The following is a 15,526-nucleotide window of genomic DNA, read 5'->3' on the forward strand; positions in this document are numbered from 1 at the left end:
ATCGCAACCAACCCAGCGCAATCGCACCCACCCCAGCTTTGGTGTGCACAAATCCCCTGCGTGTACGTGATAGCAACAGGTTCCACGACAGTTTGCAGGCATTGCTGAAAAACTTGGCTGGATCAAGCACAGCGCATCTCCGCATCACCCTTCTGGGGGATTTTGAACCTCAGCTTTCCCGCATCGCGGTGCTCAACCCCGCACAGAAGATGGACAGCGCTGCCAATCCAAACTGCAACTCAACTCCTCAAAGCACTGAACTGTAAATGAAGCTCGCACACCTTCACGCCCTTACCCTGCAGTATCAGCCTGCTTCAGTAACATCAGAAGAGAGAGAAAACAGCTTGGGTTGGACATGGGGGGGGAAAAAAAAGAAATAAAAAGATTTGCGTTTACCTGCCAAGGAACCTCCAACCAGTCAAGGATGTTTTACATCCCCCACTGTGGACCTTCAAGTACTTCAACATTAAGTAAATGCCACTTACCTAGGAAGAAAAAGAAGAAATAAAAATAAAAGTTAAAGTTCACCAAGTATTACAACACTATGCATTTTAAAAGCAGTGGAATTTGTATTTCATTTTTAGACCGGAGGAAACGCAAAGGGGAAAAACTCAAGTTTTAAATACAGTTTGGTAAAGGTCAGCTTGAGCGGCACATGGTTACAGAGGCCACCCTGTGGACTGTTTGTTTTCTTATTTATTTCTCATAGTCTCATTTAGCTGCTTTTTCCACCCCCCCCATCCAGCCCTGCAGAACAGGTGGATGCAATTTCAGAGGCAAGAGCCACCTCTTCCCATCACAAAACTTAAATCAACACAGAGAGCTGCTTCCTGCTTTTTCTTACATCATTTTTTTCCAAACAGCACTATTGCACATCCTAGGCCAAGGTGTAACAGGCTTTTCATCTCTGCAGTCCCAAAGAGACAGCTCTGTCAAGAATTTCCAACATCAGCCCTGGTGCCCCACTCCCTGAGAAGCAACTGCTCAACCTGCCCCGCCGTCTGCGGAGAAGCGCCTGCACCCACAGCCACGAGCGGGATCCGTGTTTCCCAAGCTCCAGCTGCAGCAATTCCTCCTCCAGATGGGGATGTCCTACCTGAGCTCTGGCCCACCAGCTGAGACCACAGCCATGGGACAAACCCAACAAGCTGTTCATCCTTTGCTTTCAGAAAGACCAGTTTGACCTTCTCTAGGACAAAGAGAAATTCCACCCTTGCCAATCCCCATCAAAAAATCTGTTTCATAGATATTAAGATATGATGAATATTAGAATATTATATATATATAAAAATAGATATTGGTATCCCTTCTCACTAGGTGGGAAGCCCTTCCATTTTTTCCCCAGGCATTTGGGAACATGGAAAACTGAGCGAGACGGTGGCTGTACCCATCCGGCTGTTGTAGGAATTGAGGATGACGTGACAGGGCATGTCTCGCTAATACACGACCGTGTGTACTCTAAATTACTTAAAGGGTGCCTGGGGCTACGGACAGATGCTGCTAAAACATACAATTGAATAAATAAATGGAAGGTAACGGAGAGGGGAGGGGAGGGATGCAATGGGAGAGCGATTGGCAGAGTTGTGTGCCAAGGTGTTAAAAAAACTCCCACAGAGCTGCCTAAACCTCTTCTGCGACTCCACTGCTACGTGTTTCAGATGCTGAGAAGATTGAACTAATAAAAAAGAAATGAGAGAACTGTCACTGCAGATTACATGGTATTTATTCCAAAATCTGCTCATTATAGAAATTTGCAAGACAAATGGGTTTTTAGCAGGAAATGGCAGCTTTTCCTTAAGTGCATAACAAGGAGCAGAATTGGTCGGGAGCTGAATCTTTCTCTCCCTTTTTAGCTACTCCGGCTCCAAGCCTTACCAACCACACAAGAAATACTCGTGAGGCTGAAAAAAACCCATTTTTTTTTTTAACATTCTTCACCAGCCTCTTCATAATCCTATAAGAAACTATGATTAAGAAATATTTGAAGCAAGAAAAGCTCATTTGGCCTAGAGAGTTTCTAGGCAGCGAGAGCTTCTCTTGCTCCTCAACAGCATGCAAGCAGTATTGCTAACTCTATGGATCCTTCCTTCCTCGCAGGGAAAGCCCTTCACGAAGAAGGGTATTTGTGGTCAGGCTTTAATCCCCCTGCCTTGATAAATGTTTAATTCCTGGGCCTGCCTTCGTATCTGAATATAGACTGGAGGTGGTTTGCATTCTGCCGTATCCGAGTGCTTCTAATGACATTTTGGCTTCTTTCCCAGTTAATTCCAAGTGCCTGAAACCCAAGCATCTCCCCTCTCCCCCTCCCCATCATGGATGCACATGCGGATATTTGACTGATAATATACAAAGCCATAATATGTGGTTTTAAAACAAGTCTCTGCAGCGGAGTCTCAAGAAGGAAGAAGAAGAAGAAGAAGAAGGGGGAAAAATATGCCTTGAAATATTACAGAGTAGGAGCTGTCAAGTTGAAAAAGCTTCTACAAGGTTTTCAATGCCATAACTGTGTTATTTAGCTGGGGATGAGAATTTTCAGACAGACATCAACAGGAAAAAAAGGGGTTTCGGGAGGGGAAAAAAAAAATTAAAGAGAGGCGGCCTGTCTTATTTGCAGCTCTCCTTTGTTGGAAAGCAATTACAGCCTTACTCAATTTATGACCCAGAATGCACCCTAATCTACTTGTAAATGCGTCTTATTCACCACACAGCACTTTCAGATACAGCCAGGGTAAATAAACGGGAGATTGTTCCTACCTACGTTGCGGCACAACTGTTAATTGTAACGCCCCATGAAACTTAATTATGCAAAGCAGAGTGGCGACACTGCAGCCATTAATGAGATGTTTGATTCAAGAATAATTTGTTGTTTGGAGCCTCGGACTTGTTTTGCCTGTCCCTTCCACTGTGCTGCACTAATTCTCAATTCGTGCTTATTTTAATAGGGTGGCAGTGGGACACAAAATGGCTCAGCTGAGGAGGCAATGGGAGAGCTCCCGGCTGGGATCACATTTTGCAAGCGTGCAGCAAGGTCCCACCATACAGGTTTCTTGCACTGCAAAGGTCCCACGTTCAGCCTGCCTGCCCTAGGAAAGCAGGGGCAAGCCAACGATGGGACATACAACATTCAGCCAGGTAAAATGCTGGGGATGCTACTGAGCACTTTTAGACGCAGGAGTGTCTAAAAAAGAGAAGGACTTGGCAATATCTAGACCCCAGAAACTCCTATAGCCACGCTGGGACGTACGCAGGCATGGATCCCGTTCATCCTCTACATGCACAAACACCCATACTTTGCTTCCAGCTCCTTTGCAATGGTTGAATCCGAGCAATGGTCTGGGCTGAGCCATCATGTTGCCTGCCTGTAAGTAGCATTATAGAAACCACAAATTACAGTACAGAAGAGGATGAAGAGACAAAGAAAAAGATGATGACTTGGTACAAGAACTTGTAGTACACCCACTGATAAGGTGCGTGATAGATAGAGGCACAAGCCGTTGCGTGGAGGCTTTCCCTGCTGCTCTTAAAGACTTTCTCCCTAAATGGGGAAAAGAGATTGGTAGTCAGACCAAAGACTATTATTTAAGCCTCCGGTTATTGATAGAAACACACTATCTTTTTAAATTTACAAGCAAGCAAGCAATTCAATTTCACCCATTTACAACAGCACAAGATGTTTGCTCATATCTGCCGTGGAGATACCAGAGCCTTTCTCCTCTCACCTCTCTTCCCAAGCCTCTGACTGCAGAAATCCCCCTCCCCCGCCCATCATCTCTGAGCTTTCCACTCATTTTTCTTTCTAGTGACACCCACTCCTTCTAACTCAGCCCGAGCGCTGACCCACTTCTCCAGTTGGCTCTGTTAATACCTGCGATTAGTAGGCTTGGAAACAACAGCCACCCCCGGCCCAACAGGATTTCTTCCCTCGCACGTGTGCTGGTTTTGGCTGGGGTAGAGTTAATTTTCCTCATAGTAGCTAGGATGGGGCTATGTTTTGGATTTGTGCTGGAAACAGTGTTGCCAATACAGAGATGTTTTTGTTATTGCTGAGCAGTGCTTACACAGAGTCAAGGCCTTTTCTGCTTCTCACCCCACCCGTGAGGAGGCTGGGGGGCACAAGAGGCTGGGAGGGGACAGGGCTGGGACAGCTGACCCCAACTGACCCCAGGGATATCCCACACCGTATGAGGTCATGCTCAGCATAGAAAGCTGGGGGAAGAAGAAGGAAGAGGGGGACATTCGGAGTGATGGCGTTTGTCTTCCCAAGCAACCGTTACGCATGATGGAGCCCTGCTTTCCTGGGGATGACTGAACACCTGCCTGCCGAGGGGAAGGAGTGAATGAATTCCTTGTTTTGCTTCGCTTGTGTGCACGGCTTTTGCTTTACCTATTAAACTGTCTTTACCTCAACCCACGAGTTTCCTCATTTTTACTCTGCCGATTCTCTCCCCCATCCCACCAGGAGGGAGGGAGCGAGCGGCTGTGTGGGGCTTAGCTGCCGGCTGGGCTTAAACCACGACAGCATGGCACCAGCAAAAGGAGGGAGAAAGGGTACTTTATTTCTGATATATCTGCTGTTGATAGGAAAGACATTGTTGGACTACTGCAACTGTATTTTTTTTTTTTTCTTATAAATGCGACTCTCAAAATAGCAAGTCACGAAGAGGGTTTTAGACACATTCAAGGCCCTTGGGAACAAGCCCATCATGACTACACGATTGCAGCACGCGATATTGATGGCAACCGAGATAAGAGTAACTCGCAATCCGGCACACTGAATCCCACCGATGCCTCTAATAAGATCAGGACAGATGACAAGGCACTCAACTGTGCCCCGGCAAGGTCATTACAGAGCATTAATAAAGGAGTCTTATTATGAACATATCACTCAGCAATATTGCATTTCCCACCTTCGCTGTTAAGAGACAAAAGCGGTAGTCCCTCACGTCCCAGCCTGTGGGGTTTGGGTTTTGCTGCCACAGCCAGCCAGGCTAAATACGGCCAGGAGAATCACGCTGCCCTATGCAAAACCCCCGAGGCAAGCCAGTCTTCATCAGAAATGCTAATCTTACTTAAAAGTCATGACCAGCTATGTGCATCAAACCAACTTCTAATATTCTCCTTCCCCTTGCCTTGTCTGAGCACCTTACAGCCCAAACCAGCTTTTCATCTGAAGACACTGCTCCCACCAAAGCAGCAGCCAGCCCTGCTCTCCTCTGCCACAGCATCCAGCAACTCCGCTCCCTCTCTTTTCCCATTACACAGAGGAGAAGGTTTAGGTTCGTCTGATCCTCCATCCATCACCCTTTTCCCAATGTATTTTGGAGTCCGAGCCAGTGAGAACTGGCTCCACCAGAAATGCGCACCTGGCTCCACGGAAACTCAATGAATTTATGCCAATCCCACTGAATGTTTTTAGGCTTCCAGAAAAATAAAAACCAAGCCTGGAGAAGGGCGTGATTTTTTTCAAAACATTTTGGTTTTTTTCCACTGTCTGATATTTCATTTCAGGTGTTACTTTGATTTTATAGAAAAAATCAAAAACAATCTGACCTCAATTGTTCAGAAGTGCTATGAAAAAAAAAAAATCTGATATTCACAGAGCTCTGGTCCTGTTGCCCTAATTCTCACCTTCTCTTATTCTGTAATTTCCTTCTTTGTAACACGGTGACTAGAACTGTGTACAGTGTCTCAGACGTGCACTCAGCAAGGGTTGAGATATTATTGTTGATTTATACGGGCTGGCTCTGCTTAGGGAGCAGTGATTTACTTTGCTGTGTTTTCACAACGCTGCTATCTCTTTGGAGACAGATATCGCCGTCATCGTCCCCATATCCAAGCGCCTGGTGCTAAGCACTCAGTCACAGATTGCTAAGACACTTCCACATCTTTCCTCTTCTCTCCAGCTTTGTTTCAAGGAAGGTCATTACCACGTTTTTGCTCCCCAACGCTTTAACAGCCCAATTAGGAGACACAGCAGCACTTCAGTAGGCGCTGGCCAGAGCATGCCCTTATCCCTGGAAAGCAATTCTCCCTCAGACTTAAATATGGACCCAATTTTATACCTCGCTTATCTCCACAATGGAACAGCTCAGGAATTTTTCTTCCCGGCCTTATCTCCTATTGCAACTCTGTCTTTTGTTGGTCTCCCCATCTTGATGCTGCAAAACAAGCAGACCTTGCACATAGAGGTCTACAGGTCTCCAAAAGTATTTCTTCTTCTCCGATGTAAGCAGGCAAGCCCTAGTCTCAGGCAAACCCATAGCGAGCAACCCCACACCTGAAGTCCAGCTAAGAGACCGTGCCAAGATGAACCATGCTGTTCCCCGGCTTGTTTTTGCAAGGACAGCTTGCTGGAGAACTGTGTCTGCAAAATGCTCCTCAGGGACAGAAGGAGGAATGGGAACGATGATACAGCAGAACCCGACCACAAATACCTGCTAAAGGGACCTGTTACGGCTTTGCCTTCTGCAGTAGTTTTTTCTCTCTCTCTCTCAATCATTAAATACTTCTATAGAGTGAGTTTTCTGTACAACACCTTTTGCCCACTGTTTTGCAACCACAGATACATCAGTGTAATATCAGGCTTTTAAAAATGCTCAGAAAAAGTTGCTTGCTGGTCAAAGCCTGGTTTCCAGCAGCTGGAGAACAACAGAGCAAGTTATGCAGGCCACTTTGTCACCATGAAAAAAGCCATCTCTGCCCAGCTGCCGTATACCGTAACACACCAGCACTTATCAGACTAACGTTTCTGCAGCAGTTCTCCAAAAGAGGGGAATCGAGACGCTTTCCACACCAGAGCTATGGACCAAGTCTCCCACACCCTGCTCAGATGCAGAAATCAGAGGATTGCCGCTTTATTTTGCATCTCCCTTTTCATCCTCCCTTTGCCTCCATTTCCCCTGCTGCAGGACATCTTGAACGCCAGCTCCCCAACAGAGACACTGAGAAGCTCAACAACTGAGCAGCGTTTTAAGAGCCTTTGAATGAGCAGTGTTATGTCGGTACAATGGTTCACGCCGAACAATAACGTGTTCTCGCTCTTGGTGCCAGCTCCCGCGATGACTGTCCTCAGCACAACTGTCAACTCGACTCCCATTGAAGGATCTTTATTATTAGCGATGAGCTAAGAAGCAGGGTGAATGCAGCTTGATTTTGCAGCTCCAGCAGTCAGGGAAAAGAATAAATCTTGTAAACCCGTAATCAGTGTTGAAACCACGGAGTAAGGATAAATGTGGAATCCCGTCAGGTGAAATCTTGCTTTAAAGTCCGTGTTTCCCCTTGCTGCTCCCTACGTATCTCCTGCGAGAGGAGCACAGGCTAGACACCAGCTTGCCTCCTCTCCCACAGCCCTTACTCTATCATTTGTACCATTTATATCCCCAAACAACTTCCTACACACTTTGTAAACTCTAATATGCTCTTAAGGAGTTTTACACAGTTCCTCTCTGATGCTCATAAGCACAAAATCTTTCAGTGATGGTCGCAAAAGGCGAGATCAAATGACAGGTTGATTTAGCGTAGCTCTTACTAACAGCTTGCAGGAATTAGAAGTAAATAGGAGGTCAAACCACTCGCGAGCAATTTGACATTGGCAAATGCGGCTTAGTTAGGCTCCTCCAGTAATAAAGAACAACTGCGTCTTTTCTTCACCTGAGTGCTCGGCAGAAGTAAAAAGGTCATTACCAGCTGAAGATACTCCAAGAATAACACTTTAAACCTTTATTATTTTTAACAAGACACGGGTATTTTAAATAGTGCCTGTGCAATAAACTGGCGGCATGTTACGGCGACTGGAAATGGCTCAAAATAATAAAAAAAAAAAAACAACTGAAATTGGAAACACAATATGTAACCATCCATGGTTCTTAAAGCTATGTCAGTCAGTTAAGCAAAAACTACGCCTGGGCACAAGCGAACATGACATTCAATATAAACATCCCTGCCCATTCCAGACACCAGTGGTAGAGAAATAGACAAAATATATACAGAATGCTAAAGTAAAATATACAAAATGCTCAAGTAAAATATACAATGAGCTCTGTATAAATAAACAATAAAGAAACAAGATTAAGGAAAAAAAAGCTGTCCTCATGATATATAGTATTGGTAGGAATGAACCCATTCTGCAATTGTCTGACTTCAGATACTTTGGGGATGTTGATTACGCCTTAATTCTCTTTCATCAAAAATAGAGGTAATTAGGGACAAAATAATTCCAGTAAATGTCAACTGCCTAAGACTTCGGAAAACACAAAAGAGAAAGTCATACACAAACGTTTTGAAGTGAATAATAAATGAATTCCAGGCTCCAAACAATTATTTGTTAAAGTATCCCTAATGTAAACTAACCAGATGCCCTGGCTGAGGAGGGTGAGAAATTGCCTTGACAGGCCACTAATTCCCTAGCTGCAGATCCCTTCTGTGAAGTGGGGATTATCAAAATAAATAAATAAACAAATGAAAGTAAATGCAAGAGGCACAACAGGGCTCAAAAAGCCAGAGGAGGCCATTGCGATTATTACAAATGAGTGCAACCATAAAAATATTTCCAAAATCGTTCCTATTTGAACAACGGTAAATATTTCAGCTGGGAAGAGCATGTCCCTGGATTTTAAGATCCCCACCAGCACCCCACTGCAAAGCACCCAGCTCTCCCAAGCTCCTCGTTTAGAGCTGCAGTTTCCACTCGGGGTCCGTGTCCCCAAAATCCTGACAGTATCAGTAAGCCCAAGTCAGTTCCCGGGTTCTCCGCACCTTAGTTTCCCATCTGCCTAATGGGAATAACAACACCAACCCATTTCACCGAGACCTGAGCGTTGCAGAAACACTTAGATGCTATGGTAACAGGCGACATTACACCTACCCACGTTCCCCCATGCTGGCTCCATTATTCAGCAGAAATACAGAAGACAGACCAGCAGCCAGGCCAGAGGAAACCTCCTCTCACGCTGGATGACGGATGGGCAACAGCACTTGGCAAACCTCGGTTCTGCTCCTGACTCCATTTTACAAGGTGCTGGGGTGTCAGCAGCCACTGCCCTGGCTTTTCTCCCCAGGGAAAACTCCCCAGCCCATGCCATCCCACCAGGACACATCACTGGACACCCTATGTGGGCTCTCCTCCAGGTCCTCTCCTCTGCTGGGACCTAAAAGTCCTGCACACAGGTGCAAAGTAGCGCATCTCCAAGGTGCAAAAAGACAACCACGTTGCACGCAGATGCTAAAAACCCCAAGTAAGATTACCAAAATGGCTGTGAAATGAAGATGTTCCTCACCTGGAAGCTGAGTTCAAGCCCAATGTGGGCTTCCCCATGCACCTTCTTCTCTGCTGCCCTCCTCTACCTCCATGAGGTGGGAAGGAGAGAGGCTGACCTGCAACTACTCTCACTTTCACTATGCTGCAAGCAACTCATCATCACACCAACCTCATAATTTCCCAAACGCATCCCAACCAGCCACAGCGCAGGTAATTAAAGCTCACAGTCATCAGTGATTGCGGAGGGTCGGCAGCGAGCCGCAGCACTGGCTCCAGACGTGCCCTGGGAAATTATGGGACCACGTGGGTCATGCCAGCTCATCTCCAGATGAATGGCTTAATCAAAGGTAGGACTGACAATAGAGCAGACATTTTAGCTAGAGACTGGGCCATGCAGGCCAGCTCGGTAGGAGACAAAGAAAACCAGAAATGTCAGTACTAGGTCTATACATTCGTGAGCCATCCAGGTAATAATTTTACAGCAGAGTTTTTCCCTGGCTTCCTACCCTGTTGCAAACCCCAAAGCAAGGCTAAACCAAGGTGTTCAAATGCTTAAAGACCTTCCACAACGCAAAAGAAAACCAGTGAGGGACACTCCTATGCCAACCTCCAGCTAGGGTGGAGGAAGAGGGCCACTGAAGAGCCAGAGGCAACCAGAGAAAGGCAGAAACTCCTCCCTGGCTAAGTGAAGGATGCGGCTCCACACCACTTTTGTCATCTTTCCCCGTTCAGCACCGACAGACGAGCTCCTTGGTCTCAGCAGAAGACCGGGGCTGCGGAGAGCAATTCTGAGCCATCTCTGCCAGCAACCCGTATTTGTTGCTCCCTTGAGTAGCTGCTTCAGACAGGCTTTGCTGTATTTTAGACCTGACATTACCCAGCAGGCAGTGAAAACTGGATACTCATTAACTTCGCCGAGATGGGAGCAGCTCCTGAAACCGTTCTAGCATTCGGTGTGTGTCATTTAGCAAGACACAGGGCTGTGATGTGTCCCTCTCGCTGTTTGGCTTTTCCCCTTCCCTCCAGTTTTATTTTTACGCAGTGACATTTGGAAGAGAAAGCTGTTGAAAGCGACGGTATTGGACACTCAATTCATTCCTGCTCCCTCACTGTCACTTAGCAGAAAACATTCAGAAATTTAATATTTGATCTCGCTCCATCCTCCTTCTTCCCTTTGATCACCTCCTTTTTGCGCCTCTATCACTCTTAGGACAAAGATGCTTAATAAATGGGAGAGATGAGCTGAGGAGGGAGCTCTGAGCAGGATCCAAGGCAAAGGCATGAATCAGATTTACAAATTACTTGCTACCCAAGATTTTGGCAGAGATGTTGGGAGATTTGCGTACTTTGTGTTATTTCAGGCCAAACTTCCCAGAGAGAGACTCTCGGCTGGTTAACAGGGAGTTAAACAAGGCGTAATAGAGACAAATAGTTAACAGTTAATGGATTGCCGAATACTTGGCCAATGAGTCAGTGCTCAGCTTATAACCATGGCGTGTAGCCACCAGTAGCATCATCTACTGATGGATTTATAGCAATCTACTACTAATATCTGCAATATGTTTCCAACATCTGCTAACCACTTATTAACTCTATACAGACTCCTGAAGAGCCATCAATAAATGTAACTTTAGTAAGAAGGATGACCCCGTTGCTCGCATCAGAACAGAAGTAGAGATCTCATTCAGTCAACCTCTCTAGCTGGGCTGCTTCTCTCTGCCAGAAATCTCATGAGAGCATCAGGCAGGATCGGAGCAGCGCGTTCAAGGTCAGAGAGTCCCTAAGCAGCCTTGTTCCTGGGACTGCAAAGTCCCTGCCCCAAACTTCAAGGCAGTAATGTGCATCAGGCTGCACATTCCTCTTACCTCCTCCATGGCTGCTACACAGCATCCAACCATAAAAAAAAAAAGTTCATAACGAGACCAAGTGCAGTGACCTCCTTCTGCATGCGGCAGCTTCATGCGTTATCATAGATATGTTACTGTTTCTATATGAGAGGTGAAAAGCGTATATTTAGGGGAGGCACCACAGTGAGAGCCATCGGGAAGGACGGCACAGGGGTCAGATTCCTTTTCCCTGAAGGAAGCCATCCTCCTCCTCCAGAGCCTGCTCACCTGCACGCCCTGCTGCCGCTCCACCCGAGAGCACGCAGGGGGAGGAGGACACAGGGTAGAACCCTGCTGCCTTCTCCTCGGCCTTGCTGGGGGTCCCTCCCTGGCACCCTGGATGTTAGCACGTCACAATGCCCTAACATCTCGCGTCATGATGTGCTAGCATCACATGTCACAACACGCTAGCGTTGCATGTGGCTCCCCTTGCATGCTTGCAGAAGGACGCTCCCCATTGTACAGACGGGTAAACCGAGGCAGGCCAGTCTGCAGCGGCCAGGTTTCCACTGCCTTTGGTAGCTGCGCTCGGTTTCCAGCTCAGCTCTCAAGGTCAGACCGTGTGCGTCAGCAGCATTCGCACATCCTGCAGGGCCGGAGCCAGATCGCAAGCCAAAGTCCAACTCCTCCACCCGCTGCAGCTCCACCAACTTCAGTCTCACACGCAATCTGCAAGCCAATGGATTTGGGTTCAAGCAGAAGTTTGAGTCCCAAACTAACACAACTGTGCTCCAACATCACATCCAGAGGGGACCCTATGCCAGCTTACCAAGAGAGAACACCCCATTTGCCCATCACTGCTCCTTCCAAAATAAATAGGTTTATGGTCACGCAGTTGTTTAATCGGTCCAAGACGAGCTACTCTTATGGAAAAAACCAACCTGTGCTGTGGCCAGTGCCACTGTCCCACACTCCACAGAGAGGCTGTGGGTCTGGTGCTGTTTCAAGAGTGACTTTTTGCATCCCAGCCATTCAACCTGACTCTGCCAACCTCTACCACCTGTTCTGCTTTCCCTGCTTTGGCCTCTGCTGCTACGGCCCTCGGTAGTCAAAAAATGCCCTGGCATCGCATGGATCCTTCCAGCGAGCAACGGGGTTTACAGCCTCTGCCGCGGCACCATCAGGCACGGCTGGCTGCAATGCTAATGCATCGCCATACCGCCGTGTGAAGTAATGGACATTGCAGCACAAAATTAACGGTGCATCTGCTCCTCGCTGCAGACGCCGGAGAGAGTGGGCTGTAATTTCGTCTCCGATCCCCCAAATAATGTTTGTTGTCGTGCTGTAATCTTGGCAATCAATGTAACAGCTGAACAGATCGTTTCGGCTGAAATATTTGCTAAACACACTAAGACCTTGAAACCACACCTCAGCGTGTGCGTATTGTGTATGGAATTACATACTGAACTAAATAAGGACTGGATGGGGGGAGAAATGCTGAGAGTTGCCAGCCAATTAAAATGCAAAAACAACAACAAGGAAAAAAAAAACCCTGCCGTGTTTATCTCCAGCACCTTTCACCAGCAACATCTTATTGCCTCTAAACCAGGAAAAACAAAGCTTTGAGCACTGTTTTGAGCACACCGCCATCCAAGATGCATCAACTAAAATGTGTATGCAAGGCTTTCAGAAGGGGAATTTAATGGTCACAGAAATCAACTGGCCAAACCAGCTGTATACATATTAACCTCCCAATGTCCCTCTGACCGAGTGCTGCCTTCACTCATCTAGCTATAAATAGGCTAAGCCACAAAATGTTTTTATTTGGGGAATTTAGTGAGAATTGCTTTTTTATTTCTGTTTTTAACCTGCTTGAAATGCCAGCTGGGGAAATGAAAGCAGCAGATCTAGTGAAGACAAAGCCGCAGGAGACCAGGTTATACTCATGGCCATGCTACCAACCAGCTGCATGCCCTTCTGCAAGTCATGGCATGATAGTATTTCCCTTCTTCCCCTCCAAAAGTTGTGTTTATTTGAACTAAGCTTTCTGAAAGAAAGACCGTGTCTTCCGATGCATGCATACAACAGACACGCTGCAGGACCCTGACTTTGGCGGGGGTCTCTACGCATTAACGTAACGTTTACAAGCATACGAGGTTCGATCATGCTGACTGGTTAAAAACCACGCTGCATTTCACAACCAGTCAACGCCATGATCATTGCAATGTCCAAGCGTACCACTGAAATAATACAAGGTCTTTGGGGACAAGAGAGAAAAGTTGGTCCTTTTTGGTCAAACTCTTGTGCTTCCAAGGTTTTGATTTCTTCAAGCACTGCAAAGCATTTGTATAAATTAGTTCAGACATTTGATATACATCAAATTTGACAGGCCCAGGGTAAGTTCAAACTTCTGATCACAACATCCATCACAGCGCTGAGCTATTTATCAACAATTGATTGAAACAAAGAGGGAGAACAAAACCTTTCACATCAGTAATTGATACCTGAGGACTTACAAAATCAGGCCCACCACCACCTCCTAAAAACTGCAGGTTGCTCAGTTGTCCCCCAGGACTTCACCCCGTTAAAGCACCTTGCCAAATGTGGATCTTCAGGAGATCCTGACACCAAAGAAAGAGTAAAACCATCTCATGGACCCGCTCAAGAAATGACCCTTTATCCCCCAGCCCAGCCATAACCCTGTGATACTCTCATGCAAAACCCTTGATCACCTTAATATAACAGGTAAATGGGCGAAGCTGGAAGATCAGACATGTTACTGATAGAAATGGAGTCTGGGACTCTGGATAAGAGGGGTCACTCTCCTGCTCTGCCACAGCCTCCCAGTGAGACCTTGAGCACATCACACAGTCTCCTTGGTCTCAGCTCCCAGCAGGGTCTGGATCTCCTTCAGGGGTGCTTCGGGGAAAGCATGTTTGCAAGTCTGGGGGGCCAAGATATGGCAGCAAAAGGGATAAAATCCTTTCAGCAAGACCCAAGCAGCCTTTTAATCCTCCCAGCCCTGCCAGATCACAGCTGCTGAATCACAGCACTCTTTACTTGGACTCAAAAGAGAGAGTTTGGGGTCACTGGGCACCTCTGTGGCGACCTGTCAGGCTCGATTCCTTGGCTGTAACATCCCATCCATTTCTAAACATCTCATTCAATGGGGTTTCAACCATCTGCACTGCACAGGGACTAGTATCTTGCCCGGGCTTCAAATTTGGCTTGGATAAAACTGGCAGTAGCCAACAAGTGAAGCCAAGAGGGCACGGCTCAAATCCAGGAGAGCCACATCAGCACAAACACCACCTCCACCAGTGCAGTTATCCCGGCACCCGTGAGACCATGAGCTTCCCTCACGAAGGGAGACAAGGGAACCACTTTGCACGTCTTTATCACGCCGCAGACTCTAATCCGGCAGCAAGAGCCAACCTGGCTCGCCTGGATCCCTCATGAAGATGCAAGCCTGCCAACCTGCTGAGAAGCGAGCGGCTGCCAGCGCTCCCAGCCTTGGCAGCTCTCCCAAGGTGGAGAAGCAATGGGCTTTCCCTGGAGGCATGAGGCAGACAAAGGAAGCACCACGCTTCCTACAAGGCACGCGTGGCCCTTGCCAAGGGACACGCGTCCCCAACAATTCCCCCGTCTCGGCACACAACTCCAAGGGAGCCGGTACACAACCTCATTGCAGCAGGGCTCATGGAAGCCACATGTGCCGAACATGGAAAGAAACAACGTTTTCCTTTTTTAAAAAAAAAAAATTAATTTAGTTATTTTCCGCACATTTGCTAATTACTCATCAGCTTTTCTAATGAAGGTGCTGTGCTGGGCACGGGGAGACCAAGGGAGTTTCTGCTAAAATCAAACGTTGAGTAAGTGCTGCGTTTACCAAGGGATAGGCAGCTTCAAAGCTTTCCCTTCCACTTAGATTTTAAGCACTTCTACAAAAGACCATTGATTTTGGGTTAAATTGACTGATTTTATTCATAGCTGGTTCATATGGTGTATTCAAAAGACAAATTGTACGAGACTGCAAGCTATGGATCAGCTCTGATAATTCAGATTCCTCTTTTTCTTTTTTTTTGTTCTAAATATTTTCCATGCTTATAATTTGCTATTATTTGGCCCCTGCCTGGACAGAAAAGGCATTTTCACAGTATGGGAGCCTCTCTTTGAAGGGAGGGTATTATATTTTAATGCCAATTACAACAGAAGTAAGAATCAGACATCCCTGAAACTCTTTAGAGCTCCTGCATAGGAAATAGCCTATTTGGGGAGGGGATGTGTGTTTTGTTCATATACATCATATTTATGCAGATAGTTTATTGACTCCAATTTAGTTGAAATATATAATAAACATGTGTATCAAGCACTAAACACTTGTGACAAAGATCAGCTCTAATCCCTCAGGTGCACTGCTGTAGCTGTTAAGAGAAGTGCTATA

At 46.5% G+C, this 15,526-nt stretch overlaps 1 protein-coding gene across 3 annotated transcripts in view; it reads right to left on the bottom strand.

The window, feature by feature from the left end:
* The window catches only part of LOC104016637 (opioid-binding protein/cell adhesion molecule homolog), a 303,394-nt gene that overhangs the window by 226,135 nt on the left and 61,733 nt on the right, over nt 1-15,526 (bottom strand). The window contains exon 1 of one of the 3 annotated variants that reach the window (XM_087763292.1): nt 397-416. The exons of the other annotated variants lie outside the window; for them this stretch is intronic. The gene's annotated coding sequence lies outside the window, so the exon portion shown is untranslated. Of the gene's footprint in view, nt 1-396; nt 417-15,526 lie in introns of those variants that run through there. 3 annotated transcript variants of the gene reach the window in all.

Source organism: Nipponia nippon, unplaced genomic scaffold (assembly GCF_047370975.1).
Source record: "Nipponia nippon isolate SJK-2023a ecotype South Korea unplaced genomic scaffold, ASM4737097v1 scaffold_28, whole genome shotgun sequence".
Lineage (NCBI taxonomy): Eukaryota > Metazoa > Chordata > Aves > Pelecaniformes > Threskiornithidae > Nipponia > Nipponia nippon.